This window comes from Teleopsis dalmanni, chromosome 2 (assembly GCF_002237135.1).
Source record: "Teleopsis dalmanni isolate 2A chromosome 2, ASM223713v2, whole genome shotgun sequence".
Lineage (NCBI taxonomy): Eukaryota > Metazoa > Arthropoda > Insecta > Diptera > Diopsidae > Teleopsis > Teleopsis dalmanni.
Window position 1 is genome coordinate 185,886,833 of NC_051847.1, and position 24,612 is coordinate 185,911,444.

General features: G+C 28.1%; 1 protein-coding gene across 1 annotated transcript in view; it reads right to left on the reverse strand.

Annotated features, from left to right (window-relative positions):
- Window positions 1-24,612, reverse strand: part of LOC119684280 (rho GTPase-activating protein 100F) — a 77,559-nt gene that overhangs the window by 14,340 nt on the left and 38,607 nt on the right. The window lies entirely within an intron of this gene.

Below are 24,612 nucleotides of genomic sequence, written 5' to 3' on the forward strand. Positions count from 1 at the left end.
TCTTCAACGAACATTTCTATAATTTTGAATAGTTTATTTTATATTACTGTTTATAACAACTATTAGTTATAGCGACAGGATTGAGTCGGTTTCGACTGCATTGAATTGAATAATAAATATATTCTTTTTTCAACATAATTCTTTCTGTTGAACATGAAAATATTAATTCATTACATAAATGGATAAAGCCTAACGTATAACAAATGATTACACAAAAAAATGTAATCATTGTAAATATAAGACTTTGATATTTAAAAACAAATTTCCTAACAATAAATGAATGGCTATAGAAAGGTCATGCAATATGAAGCATTTCTTCGTAGAATTTCAGAGTTTTTGAATTGCAAAAACGCAATTCAACGGCATTGCCATATAAAATTTGTTATTATTTTATTTGTTCACATTTAGGACTTCATCATAACCGCCCATTCGCGTGTTATGTGGGCGTGTAGAAAAGCTTTAACTACAGCACATAATCAGCATTCAAAAATCAGCATTCAAGCACTTAAAAATCATGAGCAACAATTGAAACCGCACACAAAAACTTATGAAATATGTGAAAATTTTATTGTTAAACTCATTTAAATTGTGCATAGCGTGATATTTCATTTAATACACTTTTTCAGCTTCCTACAGTTTTCCTACAGTCAACCGTTTTCTAGTTTTTTTTTTTCTTCTTTTTTTCTTAACAATAAAATGGTTGCCATAAGTATACCTAACCTCCTTTCTACACACCGCCATGTAGCCAAGTTAAAGTCCAAAATGTGCAGTAAACAAAATAAAAACAAAAACAAAATACTAAGGCCTCATTTAAAAATTGTTACGTATTAAAAACACAACAACAAATATACTCGTATATGTAAATGAAAGCAAAATAGCAAAATAAAAATTAAAGAGTTGAATAAAATGGTGGAAAAGGTAACACTTTTTATGCAAAGACTTGAAACAACAACCACAGCAACAAATACAACAACAAAATAACACACTTAAGCATATGTCGCGTGCTTTTTAAGCATGCCTAAGTCAACCGCAATGGACAGACGACAAACACGTGAAGCTAAAGCTTTTAAGCTATTGTTTTATATATATAAATTTTTTTTGTGAGTCTTTTTTTTGTTGTTTTGCTTTGTCGTTATTGTTGTTGGTTTTGTTATTGTGGTTATTGCTCTAATTGCTGACATTCTTCTCTTATTCTTCATTACTGTCATTGTTGTCAGTGGTATCGGCATTATGTCAAGTTCAATACAAGCAAAACTGTATCAAAAACTTAAAAAAGTTTGTTTGAACAAACTTTGTATGTGAGTGCGAAAATCATTAAATATTTATTTAAAATTGATTTTTTATTTGAAAGTGAGTGAGAATATCGACAAATAATTGTTTGAGGTGTGACTTTAATTTTAAAAAGACATTCGAAAATACTAGTTAAAATATATATACACACTTTTTTTACACTTTTACTTTTTTTACTGCAAATTATTTTAAAATTATGTACTTGTTTTGTATATATTATTTATATAAATGGAATTTTTTACATAATAAATTACCAAAATATTGGTCTCGCTCGTGCGTATCGTGTAGTAATATTAGCATGAGTTTCTCAGCCTTACGTTCCTAGATTAGGTTCTATACATAAGAAAGAATATATAAATCATGCAACAAATAGAGTCTACAAACAGAATAGTATTGAAATTTAACTATTAAAAATAAAAAAATAATTAATTTATTAAATTATTCTATAACTGGATTATGATTTCGTTCTAATATAAACACAGCAAGTGAATTTGTTAATAAAACATTCACAGCAAAGCAACAAAACTCCAGAAAAATGTGCGAACATAAAAGGCAAGTATGGCGTTGGGTCTGGTTAAGTTGCGCTGACTCTGAGCTTCAAATTTGGCAGGGCATGAGTTCAACCCTTGGTAACTGCAGTTTACATACAATACATAAATAATTACATACAAGAATCAAGATCAAAATCATTGATGATGGGTGTTTGGCAATACTCGAAATAACTATATGGTCAGCCAAAAATTCAATTAATTAAAATAATATAAAATAATTTTTTGTTGTTGTAGTTCACTACTGTTCTAAAAATCTCTTTATAAGAAATTATTTTATTTTAATTTTAATTTTGGCAAAAATTAAAGAAAAACCTTTCCAATATCTTAGTTTTGAGAATGTAAAACATATAAATATTTCAGTAAAAGTTTACAACAGACCGCCTTATCGCTTTTTTACAAACAACTTTAGACACGTGACTTGAATATTCATTAAAACTTTCAATGAAAGTTCACTATAGATCGCCTATTGCTTTAGTAATTTTTTTTTCTGTACTTTCTTAGATCAGGGCTGTCCAGACCAGATCGTTTGCGTGCCAATACAAATCACTGTACACATTAAAGGGCCACAGAAAGAAATACGTTCATAATTGTTTTACGGTTATAATTGTAAATTAAGTTTTATTAATATATCAAAAAATTTAAATTCATATATTTGATAATACTATAAAAATAAAATAATGTACTTTTACCACTACACCAAAAGAAAATTTGCGTAATTGTAATAAATTAAAATCGTGTCACGGACCGCACAAATATTAACCGCGGGCCGTACTTTGGACAGTCATGTCTAAGATTATTAGACACTTCATAACATAAATCGTCTGTTAGAGCAAGTGAGTAGTGACAATATTTTGCGTTCAAATTAGAGACTTAAGCACAAAACCTCTGGTTTTTTGCCATACTTTGGAGCAGACAAGTACACTTATTGTATACTGTACCTATATCTATCTTCACACTCTTTTTACACAGCATATGTTCCTAAAATTTACGTTTTTTACAAAACATTAAAAAACTACTTATTTCGTAATAAACATCAATGTGCCTCTCATAGCATAAGTAACATTTTTTTAGTTTTTCACACTTGAAGTATATTCTGATTGTCAAATTGTTTGTAATGTAGTGTAGTAGAAATTAAAAACTTTGCATAATCAATATATACACGTGATAAACTTAACAACACAAATAGATAAAGCCATGTTATACTGTCTTTCTGCCAGTTTCAATGTCAACTAGAGATGTAAAATGATATCAAAAAAAATTTTAGCATGTTAATAAAGTTTCAAATAAAGTTTTGTGATATAATTAATATATAACATCATCAACAAACCAATTAGCTTTCAAATCACTAGTTTTTTTATTAAGTTTTCACTTACTTTGAGTGTAAGCATTTACTCTATTTGAAATCGATTCGGTTTTTTTCTCTAATGTACACAAGTGTGTAATGTTATTTGGCTTCAAACCATTTTGTGAATGGGTAAATGTGATTTTTCATATAATATTCAATGTATTATTACTAAATTCAGTTTTTTAATGTTAATTTACAATGTTTTGTTGTCACTTAAGTTTTGTATGCAGCAACAACTCAGAATAAATATTAAGTTTTGAGTTTTTTCTAACTTTTGTATGCAAGCATTTAGTTTATTTGAAATCTATTCGGTTTTTTTTTACTTGCAAAAATGTGTTCACATGCGTGACATGGGATGCAGTAAATATGCATCAACAATGCAGATTTTGTGAATGCCTGAATGTGACTGATGAAATTATATGAAATTATATGCTTCAGATATAACCTTCTAAAGGGAAAAATATTGTAATTATCAATATATTCTTACTAAATTTAGTATTTTAATTTTAATTTATTATATTGCCACCTAAAATTTATATGTAGCAGCAATTTATATGTAGCAGCTGCTACATATAAATAATAACTCAGTTATTATTTAGACATGTATTCATATACGGTTTTATACGAAAACCTTTCTAGTTACTTACTTTTATTATATCACTTATAAAAAGTGAATGTCAATTAACTTAAAAATAACTAAATCCATTTTACTTTTTAAATTGTTATATATATATATACTTAAAACGATGATTTGAATATCCTGCTTTGAAAACCTTTTAATAAACTTATTCCAATTATATTATAGCTAATATAAAAAAACTATTTATTTTTTTTGCTATAGAAATTTTGCGAATATAAGAAAAGAGTACGGTTGACTCTGAGCTTAAAATTTGGCAGGACACGAATTCGATTTCTGGTACTTGCAGTCTAAAAAAAAAATCATTTACGAATAATTAAATACAAGAATTATTGCCAAGACCACTGATGATGGGTATTCAGCCATTCCTTGAAACAGCTGTATAATCAGCCAAAAATTTAATTAATTAAAATAATATAAAAATGAATTTTTGTTGTTGTAGTTCACTACTTTTCGAAAAAAAACCTTTTTATAGGAATTTAATAAAACTGACTATATTAAAGCTTATACGATTATTAAACGTCTGTTTAATTTATTTAGCTGTGTCAATTTCATAAAATTCCAAAAAAGAAAATTGCATTGAATTCTTATCTTAACCTATTTATAAAAGAGAAATCCAAAAAGCTATTTACATCTACCAATTATCTTGAAGTCCCTCTGGTGAAAATGTTAAAAGTCATTCTATCAAACTACGAATTATTTACTCCACACTATCTCGACTTTTATTTGCGATTAATGAAATGAAATAGTTTTGGACTGAATTTATGCCAAGAAAACCAAACAAAATAAACCGAAGCGAAAAGTTCATTCTGTTAAGAAAATATTGATAACAGCACGTTTCGCATAAATATTGTGTAAATCAAGTTTTGTTTGAATTTCCAATAAGCCAAACAAAAATTGTTACGCACGAAGTATGAGTGAGAATGAATCCAATAGACAAAGATAGCATTACCCGATGGGATGGATATAACTCCCAGTTTTGTCGCACAGTGAATTTGTCTAACTTTACTTACGTTACGTTACGTTACGATTTACGTTTTCAGATAAGTAGGTGGGTTGATTGCTATAAACAAATAGCAAGCTTTGCACACTTAACTAAAGTCTATTCACGAGTATCTATTAACGTTTGTGGGTAATACAATGCCATCACCATCACCAACGCCAACAAAAACAACAACAAAACAACTATAAGTTTTCCTCAAATTGAGCTCACACCTCAGTGTTTCTTCAATGCACAAGTATCTGCTGAATGCTAAATTGAATGGATTTTCTCCGGCACAAAACAATGAGTAATGACGATGACGAAAGCAAAGACTGCAGTGTCATTTTATTCAGCCAAAAGTTAATTCACAGATAGATTAATTCAATTACTAAGAAAACTAACTTTAAATATTTCTTAATTACTTATTCTTTTATTTAACTACACTTTTGACATTGAACGCAAATTTAAGTCAAGTCATAGATTGGTAAATGGTTCTAACTTAAAGATAAAGACAAATGAACAAAGAATAAAAGAGTAAAAGAGACAATTCGGTAGCAAAATATATTATTTGCTTAGCTAGTAATGAGCAATTTAGTATGCTGACTTAATTAAGTTTGTTTTTAAGAGTTTGAAATAGTAAAATGAAATAAACTTTATTTCAATAATGGAGAACATTTGAATTAACAACTTCTATTAACGTATCTGATTTTGTGTTATCGCTCCTCATCAGATGTCGATGCTACATTGAAAGAGTTGTTTCAATCAGTAGGACAAAGGATAAGTAGAGGTAGATCGTTTTTTTGTTGAAATGATTAATTTAAAACGCGGTGCAGACTATCTTTTTTGAGTGTCATTCAAGAAAAAAAATCCATGTATGATACTTAAAACTAATAGTCAACTTTTCGCCAGCATGTTGTGAATGATAGTCTGTCACCAACAAATTTTCATTAGTCATTCAAGAGTATATTTTTACATAGTTGCACTAACACACTAACAGCGTGCGAAACACACATTCGGCGTGCGTAAACCCCCTTATTCTTCAAAAATGTTGCTTGAATGACAACTCTTGCATGTGAGCATGTTCAAGTTCGGTCACTTGAATAAATTTGAGCAAGAGAGAGCGCAACTTGTATAACACTCAAAAATGATAGTCTACGCCGCGCTTAAGGAAACACAGTCAGCAACGGCGTTTGTGTAAGAGTAATGCGAGATCCGATAACGCGTTATTATCCTCAATGAAGTCAGCAAGTAAACAGTTAAAAACGTGTTACTGTTTGATAAATTGAACATCGGAATTACCTACAACAATACTCATGTATAAAGTAGAGAAATTTTATTTGAACAAAGCTATTGCATCAATTGACATGGCTAAAATTTAAGAATTGCATGTTCATTTTATTGTAATTATTTCTCTTATTCAGCAGTATTAGCCCATAGTACACATTTTTTTTTTATTTCTTATGTTTAACGCTTGGGTCGAAGGGCCAAAATTATTATCATATAAAAATATTATATCCACCGTAAATGAATAATTTCAGCGCCTTCACGCAACGTGCAATTAATTGGGGTTAAAATAGTTAGAACTTAGATAGTGTATCTAGTTCAGTGAAGATTATAACGATAAATAAATGTCAATAAAATTATGAAAATATTTATTTTAAGCCAAAAATTTCAGAATAGCCCTGCTATACTACAGTTAAGTAAACAATTTCATAAACACATATTATTAGAAAATTTTTCCAATAGAAATATTAAAAATCCATACGATACTACACATAAAACAATAGCATTTTATGCTCTACTTCTGTAGTTTTATGCTTTATTTGTTCTAGCATAACAGCCTATAATTTTCCTTAAACTGTGTTTGACATCATAAAATTTTCTTCTCATAACAATTTTATACTACACATTTGTTTGCCAACAAAACAATAAAAAATTAAAAAAAAAAAATAAAACAAAAATATCTTTAAGATACCAATAGAGTATGTTTTTCTATTTTTAGTAGTAAAATTTTTTCATGTATATTTTTAATGGAATATTTAGGAAATTCTTATTTAATATAAATGATATTGTGTAAATGACGTTTGTTTTAATGTAGTTTGCCTAAAATCAATATCTTGGGGCCCAGGTAGTAACACATATGACAAAAAATATATATGTACATTATTACAAGGTTCACTATATGTATTGATGTTAATCATAAATTTATTTTACCTAAAAAAAATATAATTTTTTACTACAATCATGAAATTCTTAAATAAACTTGATATATGCTTAAAAGTATATTAAGCAAATTATAGACATTAACACACTACAGTACATTGTCAACTATACTATATCCTTATATGTGCGTATCTATATATACGTATGTATAAAAGCGATTAATATATATATGCAAAATTATTAACGTTGTTGTCCTAAGAGATATTGAGGCAATCAATCTAATGGGAAATTGCGTGACTATACAAATCAATAAAATCATTTTTCAAAGCCAGCAGTTATAAAAATAAAAACGGAAATTGACTCAACTTGTAAGTTGTAATTATGCACGCCTCGCCATTTGTAATTCTCAACATAAGTGCAGACATTGGCGAACACCTCACATTTGCACCTTCTGTTGACAACTACACAAAAGCACAACTACACAATTACACAACTACACAATTACACAAATACACAATTACAGAATGAAACAACTGTGTAACTAACTACGTAACTATATATTATAGTAAGAGTAAAGGAAAAAACTTTATAGAAAATTTAGATATTTTCATAAAATTACTAGTATTTCATAGTTTAATTTGTATTTATACACAACAGCGGTTTATGCAAGCATTATTGACTTTTAATGACCAGAACAGTTGAACTTTTATCCAAAGAGTATGAGTTACCCAATGCTTTATCCAATAATTAACCACAACTCCTTTACAAAAACTCCTTTGAGCAAAACTACGAAAAAGTCCTTATTTAAACTTTGTACCATAAAATATTGATTAAAAAATTAATATTAAAAAAGTCGCTTGCTTAATTATACGAAATTCCCATGGGCTTATTTGCTCACTTTAATTGATTTAATTGCAATTAAAATAAAAGTTCTTAAATGTCATTTATTTACAATACAATATAAAATACTGCTCTTATATTTATTAACTACACAAAGTGTTTTCTGTTTTTAACAAACAGAAAAGTTTTGCTTACTAATTAAACTGAGAAGGCAGTAATTATTAAATTATGACTAAAGAAGTTGACTCTGAAGTAAATACATTGACAAAATAGTTTGTCACGTAAAATTTCCAAAGTTTTTAGAATGTATAAAGTTTAAAAGGTTCATGAAAATAATCCTAAAATTAAAGAAAAAATTTAAAAAGTTATAAAAAGAAAGAAGCTATAGAAATGAATCAGTGGGTGTCGATATCTGTTACAGGTTGTTCTTACTTTAATTAACCAGTCGGAAACTATTCTAGATACCTTCTCAAAAACTATTCGGATTTCGTAAATAAAACACACAAATTTAAATTTTATTCCAAATTTATTTTATCTCCTCCAAAATATGCTCCTTCTGAAACGATACACATATGCCAACGCTTAACCCAATCTTTCATACACTTTTCGTAGGCCCGTGAAGGTATGGCTTTTAGTTCCTTCAGTAAATTCTCTTTTACCGATTCAATCGACTCAAAACGCTTACCACGAAGGGGCAATTTGAGTTTCGGGAACAAGAAAAAGTCGCACGGATCCAGATCTGGCAAATATCATAGTAGACGGTACCTCTTAAATTACCGTCTACTATGAGGGCTCAAAGCTTAGTACGTGTATCGTACCGATGCACGAGGTACGATGACTACCAGTAAAGCAATCATACCGTCTGCTCTTCTGAAATTCTTTTCTAAGCCGAAATAAATGTGATCGAAAAAGTAGTGAAACTACAACAAGCTACCATCATTCGAATATTACTATCTTTGTATATAGTCAGGCGGCAATGAAAGCCATTAAGTCCAACATGGCAAAATCAAGAATTGTAATCAAATATCTCACTTACCTAATAAACATTTATTACAACAAGGTCCTTTTTTTCTGGACATAAAGACATCGCAGAGAACGAACTAACAAACAAGATCACAAAAAGAAACTTCAAAGCAGACATAAACGAATAATTCTTAAATATGTGAACTTTTTAAGATCATAGATGATTAACCAGTACGGTATGGATGCGGTATATGCGGATACCATATATGATAACGTATAAATTATGAACTAATTGCTTAAACTCTGAGGGCGCTATGATCTCAGGCTTACATTAGATAGAAAAAGAACGAAAAAGCATTTGGTTTTAACAAATCTGCAGTTAATGTGCTTACTAAAGTACAAACTAGGCACTATGCTATTGCATCAAAACTATTGATTGTCTCCAATCAAATATTTATCAGAAATCTACAAATAAGAACAGATTAGAATTAGAAGTATTGAAAGAAAGTGTTATCATAAAAAGAAAGGTACTTGAATCGACACTACAAAAAAATAGAAATTGATAAAATCCAATTCAGTGATACTATTTTCAGTGAATTTGTTTTTAGTGACCCTAATTTCAATGAATCAATTTTCAATGAACCTATTTTCATTTTAAATGTAACTATTGCCATTAAACTTTATTTTAGTGAACCTATTATCAGTGAACTTATTTTTAGTGAATATATTATTAGTAAACTGGTTTTTATTCAACCTATTATCAGTGAATTTCATTTTAATGAACCTATTTTCAGTAAATCTGTTTTGAGTGACTTTATTTTCAAGGAATTTCAGTGAACATGATATCAGTGAATCAATTTTTAGTAAACCTGTTTTTAGTGAATCAATTTTTAGTAAACCTTTTTTAGTTAAGCAATTTTACTGAACCAATTTTTAATAAACCTATTTTCCGTGAATCAATTTTAGTGAACTTTTTTTTAAGTGAACCTACTTACATTGAGCCTATTATCAATCAACCACTTTTTAGTGAACCTCTAATTATTGAACTCATTATCAGTAAATCTTTTTTTATTGAATTTATTTTCAATGTAGCTGTTTCAGAGAGAACTTATTTTCAATAAACCTATTGTTAGTGAGCCTACAAAAGTGAACTTAACTGCAGTGAGCATATTTTCAGTAAACCTATTATCAGTAATAGGTTTACTAAGTCCTTTTAGTGAAACTCTTTTTAATGAACTTTATTTCAGTGAACTTATTTTTTAGAGAGATTTTAAATTTATTTCCATAGAACCTATTATTAGTTGACCTGTATATATAAACTTATTTTTAGTGATCCAATTATATCACTAAACCTATTTTCAGTGAACCTATCATCAAACTGAAGGTTTGTCATATTGAATAATTGAAATTAATGTATTACTCTTAAAAGAAACTTCTCAGCTGAATAATATCGAATTATGCCTCAAAATTAATTTATCAGTCATCTATTAAACTTACTTAGTGATATGAAAAAATATTTCTAATACTGCCTGTTTCACACAAATTTTTAAAATTTATACAATAGAATGTATGATAAAAGAAACTTTGACTTATACTTATACAAACATGATTGAAAAGTTTTTTTTTTAACACATTATTTTATATTTTGATTCGATTTACATAAACTATATACACATGTACTTTAATGTCACACATGCAAATAATAACTGACATTTTCCATATTTAACAATGAACTTTTGATTTTTTTATCTTTTTGACATGAAACAATAAATGTCAGCACAAATTTAATAGCATTGAACTCGAATGTCTTGTGCAGATGTACCAATTCATGTATATTGACAGCAAGATTTACGAAAAAGTCATTGACAATCCACTTAAATGCTTGTTAAGTCTGAAAATAAACAATAGCAACACACACAAGCAACAAACTCACCAACAACATCAGCAACATCATATCGCATTTAAGCGTAGACATTCAATAACCACAAATTAAACAAATGTTGTCAGTTGCACATCATCCAACCAGATTGATGGTGTGAACAAACACGCACCAATCCAAAACACACACTCATGCTGAGCTGAACTGAACTGAACTGAGCTGAGCTGAGCTGAGCTAAATTGCGCTCCGATAAGCCAAGCTACGTCATGAGCTCATAAATGTGACACTAATAATTTAAGGATATCCCTAGCTTCTTACTGTTTATATCTGCAACTCACGCAGATAATACATATTTGCATACATAAATCCAGATACGGATACAACGACTAATACGACATTGTACAGTGTGAACGTAATCGTACTATTCAGACGTGTTTGTAATTTATTGATTAAGTTCAATTTAAATTCAGTTTAAGCACATAAAACAACCGAAACTACTTATCACACATACTCGTAATTATAACATGAATCAAGTATCACAGTATGCAATCACATCTACGTCGAGTACTGTATTTAGCATATTATATGACAAAAGCGCTTTAGACAATAGATAAATGCTACTGCTTCTTCTTTTCTTCTTCTTCTTCTGCTGCTGTTGCTGCTGCTGCTATTGCTATTGCTGCAGTCTAAGATGTTGTTAGTGACAATTTAACACTTTACTCTGTGATAAACCTAGTGCTCTATGAAAATTTATTAACTTAACTAAACAAATGCAGACATTGTAAATATTATTGATTATACATGTAGTAGAATTTAAAAGGACGACGTGATCACATTAAAGGATTAATGGAAGCATTGACGTGGGCAGTAACAAATATTTTTGTATGAATAATGAATGAATTGCTTAGATAATTAAATGCAGAACTTTTTTTTTCATTATCAATATTATTGTTAAATATTGTGGTTTCCCTAATAGTTGTATATTAAAAGCTTTGTTGAGTTTATTGAAATAATTGGTTATTACATTTTGGTTCATTAACTTTTAACAATTGAGGTATAGATTTATCTTATTATTACTAAAACTTTGACGTCAAAGCGCCCAGCAGTCGGTACTACGGCCAAAAGAGTCCTATTGTACTAATTTCACTATTGATTACACAAAGACCTTTAAAGCTTTATGAACAAAGTCCACAAATGAATCTAGAAAAGAGCCCTTAATCTGTTCTGATGACAGAAATTCCCTATATAACAAGTTTCTTCTGGGCGTTCTTAAAGCTGAAGAGTCACAAAGAATATGCATAGTAGTTTCCTCATCTTCGAGGCATAATCTGCATTCCAAATTAGCAGATAATCGTAGTTTATGAAGCTGATGTTTCAGGCCATTAGATTCATCTCAAACTCCTAACTTGAAGTGTTATTATTTATTATACACATCCTTTGATCAAATCTAAAAGAAGAAATTGAATTTAGAGAAAAAATATATTCTTTTACCTTTAACATAAAATCAAAATATATCATATTACACAATATTATAAAATAAATCAAATAAATTCAAATAAATTTTTCTTAAATTTTATTTTATTTGTCTTTGATTAAAATATAAATTAAATTATACGTAGCCCTTGTCAGAGTTGACCTTTATGTGAAAAAGTTTTCAATTGCTGACGTTTGGTATCTGCATAAATGTACGAATAAAATCTAATTGCTTTTAAAAGAGTACAAATTTCAAAGGACGTCAAAGTAGAAGATATGAAAAAAAATCAATAAATATTTATATGAAAATGTGATTGAAAGCTTCTGAAATTTTCAATTATTTAAAGTTTGTTGGAAAAAAAATTCTAATGAGTAAATATGAACTTTTCACTTTATGACAAGTGTATCAAGTGTCAAAGTATCTTTGATTTTATTTTCAATAATTCGATTAATGCACTCTGAACTCAATGAAAAATTATTGAAAAAAGTTTTTATTTATTAAAAATAAGTTCACATAGTTTTATTTTCATTAATTTCATTGCACAACTTTTAATTAAGTTTTTTGACTTTAATTTAAATTACATATATCAATCATAGTTTAATTACCTTTCGGTAAATATTTGAGAAAAATTAAAATATTAAATATTTATAATTTGACACAAAGAGATACTATTGAAACTATCCTCATATTGTTTATTTAAATAATAATCATAATAATAATCTTGTTAATAAAGAATAATTTCGAATTTATAGTACCGAAGATGACTATAATAATTATAATAATTTGATTTGATTGATTTATAGAACAAACATAAGAATAATACAAATATAATACTCATACGCACTGTTGTACAAAATATAATACTGAAGTTGAATTTAAAATTCAACAAAAAATATTAGTAAATTTATTATTATTTGATAATAACTGTTTATTTATTAATAATTATCTATATATTATAATTTATATTGTAAGCTTTAAATTGTGTTTCATTTTGTGGTAAACTCTAATACACTTTTTTTAAAATAAAGTAGAGATCAAAAACGAAAAGATATAGTACATTTTTGGTTGAGTATACAACTGTTTCGAATATTGTAAAATACACATAATCAGTGCTGTTTTTAGATATATTCCTATATTTAATTATTTCTAAATAATTTTTTCAAACTTCAAGAAAGTTTAATATTAATAATTAAATATAAACAATTTTAATTATATACATTATTTACAAAAAGTTCAACTTATTATCTTTACAATCCAAAAAATTTTAGATCTCTATTATTTACTGAGTCTGAAATATGGTCATTTAAAATTTGGTCTGAAATGCAAATTCTATAAAATCCATGAGTCGATATCTCCTAATAAAGTAAATTTATTATAGGTGGACCATGTTAACCTTAGTTGCACATGACTTAAGTGCTTTCCATCTGTTATTGGTAAGATGCAGAAGAAGGTAGTTCTCTTAATGGTCTCAAGGGTAATGTAAACCGGTACCGCCAGAGTAAGTCTCTAAGCCCTGTTGCGTTAATAAAAAGTAGTATAGAACCTATTTCACAGAATTTTATTGTCTCTTCCTTAAGAAAACACATTCCCAGGACCCTATTCCGTATGTGTATTAGCGCAGAGCAATCTAACAGCACATGTGTGTCCAACTCCTCATTCTCTTCACAGAATCTACATTTTGTATCCGTAAGTATGTCCAGTCTTGTATCCTTTCTGTGGCAAGCTTTATTTTATTTTTAATGTTAACTAAAAGAAATTTCTTTAAATCAATACAAAGATCCTTTGTATTAAGAATAATACTCATAACTTTAGTAGTATGAAATTAAGATAATATTTACCATTGACACATATGCACATTTAATATTTATTATAAAAATTAATAATGCACTTAACTTACACAATGACCAAATTAACTTTGTCCATTGTTATCTTTGGAGAAAGTTATTTATAGTAAAATCAGTAAATAAATATTTCGTTCTATTGTAAGTAAATGTATCTGCATATTTGCACTTAATATAAGAACAAAACATAAAGCACGCCTCAATAGATGCGAGAACATAAATTCTAATAAATTCTAATAAATATTTTCGACACATTAGTGAAAATGAGCGATAAATAAATAAGCCACTTAAATACATAAAAGAAAATCTACACAACAACAACAATATTTTCATAAGCCAACAAAGGACACAGTAGACTAACTGCAAATTACAAATAATAAGAAATCCAATAAATCTCTTTTGTATCTTTAGCCATACGTGAACTTACCTTACGGGCGCTGCTTCTAGTTAGAAAACACCCTGTAGTAGCGCTATCACACATTAATTTACTTTTTCTTTATTGCCAAAAGAAAAAGTTGCCAGCAATCGAGACCGTAAAAAATAAACCGAGACCGAGACCGAAACACAGTAACAGTAACAGAAACCAAACTAAATTGAATTCAATATCAAAGCGCAATACAAAAGAATCGACAACGGCAGCGACGACAGCGGCGACGCAAGTGTCAGTGGCAGCGGCAACAAAAGTAAATTGCGATATGTTGCCAAGCGAAGGAATAGAAATGTGAAGTAACCACGTCTTCGTTGCCAAAGACGTTTTAGTGGTCTTCTTCTTCTTATACGTCTGCGTAGGTGAAGGTGAATACACTCGATTTCTTCTTTTAATTTTTAGTTTTTTTTTTATCTAATTTTCTTATTATTATACTTTTTTTATTTCTTTTTTTTTGGTTGTTTTTCTAAAAAGCTAAGAATGCAGCGTGGCACAGAGGCAATAATCGAACAATAAAGAAAACTCAATACGTGTATTTGTTGCCAGCAGAAAATGTTGTCAATGCTCAGCTTAACGGTTAAGTATGTTTATATGTAGTTGTTAAATATACTATATTGTGTATATGTTTATTATATACGAGTATATGTAAGTCAGCTACGTTTTAAGTTGAAAAGAAAGCACAATAACACCACACTTCGCCTTTAGCAAAGAAACTGAAACTCTTCGCAGATATCAAAACAATTTCTGAGGACGCTGTGAAGTGCGTGAACGCACAAAATTCATTTAAAATTTTGTGTGTAATTTGTTTGTGTGTTTGTTTTGTTATAATTTTCTATTTTAGTTGTATTTTTTTTTCTTTTGTTTTTTTTTCTTGCTTTCTATGCTTTCCCTTTGTTGTGTACTTTACTGCTTCATATCAAGCCTCTCTCATATGCTTGTTTATTATTAAAATATTTTAAGTTTAGGCAGGGCAGGACGGAATATTCGTGACGTTGTGCTTAGTTCAGTGCTTTAGACTCGTACGTCAGATATAATGATAGGTCGCTGGGATTTTATGAGTTTACGTTGAATTCTTATATTTTGAGTTTCATTTTTAAAGGACTACTCATCGTCCTTTATGTCGACACACATACACATACTTATATAGAAAAATATAAATTCATGAATCCACACATTGAGTCCCAACCAATAGAGCACAAAAAAAATTCATTTCAACACTTTTGAATTATTTTATTTTGGTTTAGATTAAATTGTTCTTCTTATTTTAAAAATAATATCAAATGATAGTTAAGCTGGGTATTATCCTTTTCTTTTTTTTTAACTTTGTCGTTGTATTATTTATTGTTATTGTTGATTTTTTTTCGTAAAATAGATTTCCTTAAATTTGTTTTCACATTTTTTATATTTCTTTTCCGGTGGTTAAATATTTTATTTTACAAAGTATTATACATAATCATGTAATAAAAAATTATGGTGTTTTTGTAGGGTACTTTAAAAATTTAAGCATAGATTATATTATTTACAATATTATTAAATTAAATTTTTTTTTTATTTTATTTATTTTATTTAATTTTTTTAAACATGTCATTTAAAATGAGAACTGGAAATAATATTTTGTAGCAGGTGCTTCCATAAAAACAATCTAATGAATTTTCAATCTTATGTCATATACTATATCTCATATCATTCATGCTCTTCATGTCATATATTAGATCTAACAGTAATTTACATAAAAGAGTTTAACATGTTTAACTCCACGATGAGTGCGACCGTAATCTCGCGACCGTAAACCATTCCTTTTTATAATCGCGGCTTTCGTCACCCCAGTTTCACCTGCGCATATCCGCTTTAACCCTACCTCCGGCACCATCCGCCTGTCTCCCTAATTAACTCTCCAGCTTTCTGGCTTAGATGAACCTACCTCGCTAGATATTAATCCTAGCTGTTCACATCTCTCTCCCCTGATTACTGGAATGAAGTTTCCTCAAGGATGTGAAAATCTTCTCCATTTATTCCTAAGAGGTAGTTTTAGTGGGTTCAAATCTCACACTGTGACTGTCGATGCCTTTCCACCTATTGTAAAAAAAAAACTCCATAAAAGTTTTCCAACCTAACAGTTAACTAACCTAACAGTTAAACATGTTTAATTATATGTGAACCTCTTTTAAAGCGTATTCAGCTATAAGCACGGTAAGGTTTCATCGATTAAATGATTATTCGAACCAGCTAAAATTTGAGGATATTATTATTGGAATTTCATTTAAATGAATAGAACATATTTAAAGGTTTTTTTAAGTAGATCTTGGTTAAACATGTTTAATATGTCTGCGAAAACTTTTTGTTTTAAACTGTCTTAACATTATAACACGTTAGAGGCGTCATTTTATTTACATTATTGCAATCAACTATTATGATTATGCAATTTCAGTAAATACGGATTTCTTTTTGTATTTTAAATGAAATTTAATTGAAGTAACAAACGTTTAAAATTATTGAATATTTTGAGTTAGTTTCAAGTTTTCAATTTAATCGGTACAGCCAAAGCCACTCATCAAATGAATGTAAACCTAAAGCTATTTATCAGCCATTTATATTAAAAAGATTCCTTGAACATACTAACATTTTGATATCTTGTAGTGATATTTGATAGATTTGCAAAATGCTACCTATTGAAAGCTCAAGCAAGTTTGCAACTAATGATCACGCAAGCCTCTATGCGCTCCTCCCATTGTTGGATGATGGGTTACGTTTCAGCATTTTGATTTTGGTTGCAATTCAATTAAACCACTCGATATTACTGTCGAGTTCATAGTTTATTATGTTGAGATCCGAAGGAATTTCAATTCTTGAGGAATGAGACTAGATTGAGATGCTGTAATGTGATGCTCTAATGTATTTATGGAGTATAACAACAAAAAATTATGTTGTTCAAATATTATAAGTATGTACTATATAAAATATATAATTATTTCAAACTATTTAATAATATATACAATAAATATATATGTTACGATACATGGAGATTAATTTTAGCTTAAGCGAAAAAATTAGCAGTATTTAAGGAAAGAATTCTGAGAAAATTTTTTGAACCTATGTACCACAAAACATACAACCCAGAGCTAGAACGACTAGTTGAACACGATACAATTGCTGTTTGTTCAACTAGTTTGAACTATCACTAGTCGTTCATTATCGTTCATAACAAAAAATCACCGATATATGTAAACAAAAAAAAATACGAATAAATTATAACATTAAATGTTAATTACTAATAAACGGTTAAGTGAATTACACTTAATTAAAAATTACAAAAATTATTGGCTTTGAATACCTCACTATTAATTCCTATTATAAGTTAATTAAATTTTTTACGTCAATATGAATTAAATAAATTGAAAATATTTTGATTTAAATATTAAAAAACAAATGCCATACAATCAAAATTGATTATCAGAGCATATCTATTAGTCACCCAGTCAATAAATCAAATCAATTATCTTTTATATTGGAATATGAAGTAATGTACTAAGTGCTGACTTCACTTACTTACAATGACAATAGAAGAAAAATGTAGATACATATAAAGAAAGAATTTTAATATTAAAAACTATTTTTAATATTATTTCTTATTTTCTTAGTCACATATTTACTGCCATTAAAGTCACGTATCTTTCAATCAAATCTTAATGCCTCGATATTAATGGAAATTTCTTTTACTCCCAGTTTAGAATTTCAAATACTCGTAAATGGAAATCATTGCGAGGCAAAAACATTCCTCCTTTCATTGTAATATTATTTCTTGGGTTTTTCATATATTTCTATTGAATACTGGAGCAGTTATTTTTACAGTGTATTTACGAGTCTATTATTCTCCCACAACAATATTATTCGAAAATTCCTTTTCTATTATTCTGACCTTACTAGGAGATACTTTAAATATGTATTATATGAGCATTTTATTATCATATTAAATTATTTAATAATAATAAAAACTTATTTAAAAAAATAAATGATTAAAAATTGTATACGTTTAATAAACTTTAATATTTTTCTAATAAATCTTTTTAAGAATTTCATAAACCAACTAACTGCATGCACTTCAGACTGCAGAAGATTTAAACTTTACTTATTCAGTGCTTAAGTTGAACGAAATTTTATATTTGAATAATTAAATGAATTTTAAAAAATTTGAAGTTATGAGATATGAGAAAAATATACTACGTAAGAATATAAGGAATTTTATGCATTTCCAAAACGGATATTGCCCGGAAAATGTATGGACTAAAAAGGAGTTAGAAAAGTTTCTCTACTAAAATTTTGGTATTAATTTTTCATTAACAGAACCCCATTTAACTATGAAACATACATTTATGAAGTTTTATGCAAATTTTGTTTTAATTAGAGAAATACATATTTGAACATTTTTGAGAAAGAAATACAGTATCATTTTAGTTTTGAAAAGTTTATAAAAATAAAACTGTTAAATTAACATTTATACGATTATAAAAAATATTTATCCATACCGCATTCAAAAAACTAGCTAAACGTCATCTATTCATTATTCATTAATACTAGAACTTGCCATGAGAATAAGGATGGTGCCATATATGCATATTTAATGCTTAATAAGAATATTGCAATTGATTTCAATCCATAAATTTATTCTTGTGAGATCATTCTTGTGTAGTGATTAAGTTCATTAAAATAAAGCCTTAAAAGCAATGGAAGGTATACTAGCATGGTAAATATATTAAATGAACCTGCCGTTTCAGAAATATGGTTGTCACGTGAGCGGGTTTGTTTAATAATAGTCATTTAAGCTTAGATCTACGTGAAAGACATCATTGAGAAACTGAATCAATCACAGTGGTAGCTAACAGCACCATAAGTGCTGCAAATAATGCCAATGCTAACTAATAGCACCAATAATACCGGCTGAACTCTTTTGTGATGTTTGCTTTTATATGAACATGCTAATAATAACTAATAATAAATGTTTATGGACGATTTAAACAGTGAATTATCGTATAATATTCTAAACAATAGTAAGAGGTCATAGTGATGATAGCAAACAAATAATTAAAGAAGGCAGACCGAAGCTTGAGTAAATAACCCCTATTGAGAGATGGACAATGACAAAGTAAATAAACAGCACTTTATACTCAGTACTTGTTTACAGGAAATCCAAATCGATCGGTATGTATTTATTGTCCACTGAGAATCAAGCAGTACTATTTAATTGATGTGTTCTCTGATTCTAGACATAAGTGTGGTGAGAGATGTGTGCTCTTTAGTTGGTGATTTTAATATAATTTAAAGTATGCCTACAAGTATTGAGTTATTTTTGCTAAGGGAAGCTACATCAATTTGTGAGCACAAAAGTTGCCAGGAATGTCCCTATGATTTGGTACCTATGAGTCTTTGGAAACACTACCTTAAATAGCCTGTGATTTTGGATCTGAACTATTCATCTTACTTATAATTTAGTTTGAGAAACATATATTAAATGTATTATACATACATATACTCTAAGACACTTTTTGGGAAATTTAATAAAATTTAACAAATACTTTGCCTTATCTTAATTTAAACATTTATATTAATAACGGAACCTAGGCATTATGAAATTGGTTATTATCTAATCTAGTAATTTGGAATGTTCCAGCTTCTGAATAATGTTTGAGCTTCTCAGTGAGGTTCGCGCTGTTCGATGATCTTCGAAATACTCAATTTAAAAAATTTATTTTCATTAACCATTTTAAAAAAACCAAGAACTAAAATAATAACATAAAATTCAATCACTTAATGATAACCATGTCAGCGAAGCCTGGACACAGAATGCACCAATGGAAGTTTTTAATGATCAATAGGAACACTAATCAGAAGTTATACTAACGTGATCCCGGAGTGAGACAAGATCTCTTGGAATGAAGAGAAGGGGTTTAATTCGTGTGATTTATGCACTCTCTTTCCAGTTTGTAGTCTCCCCCCATTTTCCCGCCACGCAAATAACAGTATTAATAATAATAATTAAGTAATTAATAATTAAGCCTGAGACCGAAATGTATATGTTAGACGTCTATAAAAATACTTATTAATTTTAGTTTTAATTAAAGTTTAATGGCATAATAATACTAATTGTTGTGTAATAACAATTAAGATTTTATTTATTAAATCTATTTTATATTTATAGAATCTGTTTTATTTTTATAAAATCTATTTGATATTATAAAATAAAATTGAAAGAATAGTACTTTGTATCTAAATTATTTATGTATCCATATATTCAATAGTTATTATTATTCTGCATTTTACATTTTTCCAAACAAAATTTTTTGTTAAATTTATGTAAAGTATAAAAACCGAATTTTGCTGATTTTATATGTATTCAAAAATATTGAAAAAACAATTGTTTTTTATATTAAATTTCTGAAGTACATAACTTTATTATTTCGTGGTTTGCTCAAATATGTTTTCATTTAAGATTTTTGCTGTGGCTTGAGCTGCTGTTGTGGTAGAAAGTATACTTTGTAATGCAATGCCGACTTAAAGCAAACTTTAATCCAGTAAGAGCAAAAGTTTTTTAATAATTAAAAATACTTATAAGTTACAAATATTATATCTGAAGCAGTGCTTAACCTCAACTTTTTGAAACGAAGCAAAATGAATATATAGCAATGAACTTTTTAAGAAAGAAAGATTCATGCCTTTAACTATAATTGAAGTGCAGAAATTTCTGGTAAAAGTTTTAAAAAGAATAAATAAATAATATTAATACTTAAGAACTACTACCAAAAAACGTTGACGTGGTTAGTTTTGTTTTAGTTCTTTTTATTTTGATATTTCTATGGACTCAGATATATTCGTAACTGATTTTCACAAGTTTTCTACATACTTATGTGACGTGGGTTTCCTGCTTGTCGGTCGACTTTACTGACATTTGATTTTGGGCATGAAATTACAAAAATTTTACTTTACCACTTTTGTTAGACAAAAGATGTAGGCAGCATACAAGTGGGTGGTGGTGTACACAGCTTCAAGGGCGAGCTGAATACTCCTCAAATTAAATTTAGCGTTTGAGCAAATAAAGTTATAAGAGTAACAAGATACGATTTTTAGGATACACAAAAAAAGTTAAGAAAATCGAATATAGTAAGCACATGTATGTTGATTGTTTGAATGTAGGCGAAGACATGATGTTTTGTTCTTCTTCTTACATTAATTTCCTTTGTAAAATTATTTATAATTCTTCGTGTAATAATAAGGTTAACGGTTGCTTTGTATAGTAATTTTCAAGCCAATACTTATTTTAGAAAAACTTATAAAAATTTATTTTTTGTTTTCGTAATACTTTATACTTTGTTTAAATATCTATATATTATAAGTTAATAAAAAATGTATTATTCAAGTATATGTAGAAACAAAAATTCTATTAAATTTACTAAACGCGTGAAAAGAATCTATAAAATTCAAAGGTGTAAAATTAATTTCGGTAAGTAATTTGTTAATTAATTATTCAACTGCATAAATTTAAAATTTTTTACATAAAACTCCTAGTCTGTATACACACACATAACAAATACACATACAAGCAAAAAATTCTGTATAATTTTTAGCGCCTAAATATATGCAAAGTAACTTGTGTATCAATGACGAAAGCGCGTGTTAGCACACATATATATGAGTCATTGTAGCACGTTTTTTATTTATAATAAGTTATTCATCCAATTCTCATTTTAAAAATATTTAAAACATTTATTTAATGAATCATTTACAACATTTACCAGTACAGAATTCATTGAAAAATAAGCATTAATAATTGACTTTTAATTATTTTATATATTCTATATATATATGTTAAAAAATTTTTCAAGAAATTATTTTAAATTGCCTTAAAACATTTTCTTTTTTAATTTGTTATATATATTTTTCATTTGTTACACTATTTCGTCAACAAAATATTTCACTACTACTACATTTTTTTTTTTTTTACTATGCGTTCATATATTTTTTACTATTTTTTGTTGAGTATCTTTACTACTTTTACTACGCTAAACGCACCGACCGACCGAACGACCGACCGACGCACTCAATTGAACTTTTCTTATTGAAAGCGCCAGCAGCGTATCAGCGTGTCAAATTCTTAACGAGTAAAATGGAGCAAGTTTTCCCAACAAAATTCGATAAATTGTTACGGGAGCGAAAGCTCCTTTTTTGTTCGTATTTCGTGTATGTGAAATTCGTAGTATTTGTTGAATGTGTTTGTGCTTTTGATGGTTCACGTATTTGTGTTGATGTTGGAACTTTACGTATTGTATGTGTGTGTGTATATAGTGATGTTGTATTTGAATATGAGTTGCTCTGTGGAAATTGTATTAAAGCAAAAATTATTAAAAAGGAAAAGGGAATTGTTGGGAAAGTGTTGCCAGACGAAATATTTTTGACTGTAGCGAATTGTTGAAGAATAGCACAATAAAGGTGAAAATTTTAATGAATAAATGAAATTAACTAAAATAATTTCATTATATAAAACATTAAAGAATGTTAACAGAAAATTAACTATACTTCACAAATAAAGCACATCAACAAATCTACTATTTACTATTTAGCTACTAAATGTTTTTCAACTAATTTTTTTTACATATTATTATTTTTAATAAAATCTTCTATTAAAAAATTATTACAAGTAATACAAATCTTAAAAGCTAAAATTCTTAACTGCTATAATATCTTGTAAATGTAATAAACTTCATTTAAAAATAAAATAGAATACCAATAATTTAATCGGGGCTTTGAACATATGCTCATAACAACTTCCTTTTGAGTTGTATATGATATTTATGCAGTTTTTCAAATTTTAGAAGATGTATATATCGAGCAAAGTTTTCTATTTTCAAGAACAAACTGCTCGATTTAACTGCCCATCTATATATTTAAATTAGTATTCCAATTATAAACTTCTCTTACATCTATTTACTAACTCCAATAAAAATCTCTGTCAAAATTTCATTTAAGCACCATACTAAGATGCTTATATACTGACATCCATACAACCAGACGAATTTAGGTGATTATATATAAATTTGCATATCTCCTTGGGAGTGTGGATAGTTTTTCTTTGATTGTATGCATATGTCTTCTTTGATTGTATGTCTTCGTGGTTGCAAAAGAAAAAACTTCTAAACATTTATGGAACATGAAAATTTATTTCTTAGCTTCAATGCCGAACTGCAATACAGCAATACTATTTATATTGCTGAAATACAATATTTAAGATGACTTATACATAGTGCCGAATAACCTTTTACTTAAACTGATCCTTACAAGAAATTAAAATAGTTTTAGGGGAAAAGAAAGAGCGAAACCGATGGCTGGTTGATGGAGCTATCGATGGAAAAATTTTAAGCATCTAAAATAATGGAATCAAAATCATTCAGAAGATATATTAAGCTAATAAACTGTAACTAATAAAATATAATACATAAATAATATATAATCAACTAAACTCAACTACATAATATCGATTTTAATTTTAATAGGTTTTCAATAAAAACTTCCGATTGTTACCCGAACTTTAAACCAAACTATTGTAACCGGTTTTGAACCAGTGTATAAACTATAAATCATATTAGTGTGAACGGAAATATTCGACTATTTAATCTACTTATTATGATTTAACACTTAATATTTTGTAAACTGAATGAATAATCAGAACAACCACTGAGCTGAACTACTTCAGAGAGTAGGTATATGATAAAACAAACAATCTTATAATAAGTTATCGGGTAAGGCATAATCTTCTTAATCGTATATTTGTTTTTATTATGCATTATTTTTTGATATATATATAACTTAGTAAGCCTTAGACAATATATCATAACGTGGGACTGTCTAGACACCATTAATATTTATGTGAAATTTTAAATTGTCTTCTCAATAATCGTGTTGCCTGTCGTAATTATCAAATTGGTCTTTTAATAATTAAATTGTCCCTCTTAAAAAAAATTGCACCCTTAACAACCCTTAACAACGATTGAATTACCACTTTGTCGGGTGTTAGACAAACATTAGGAAACACGAGCAATGTGTTAAAAAAAATTATGTCTTCCATAACAAAAATTTTCTCAGTGCAGTATTTTTTTTTTATCTCAACATAGATTAATCGAAGCAGGAGTCCCATAAGTCTCTCCACTTTCTCCTGTATTCGAATGTAAATGCAG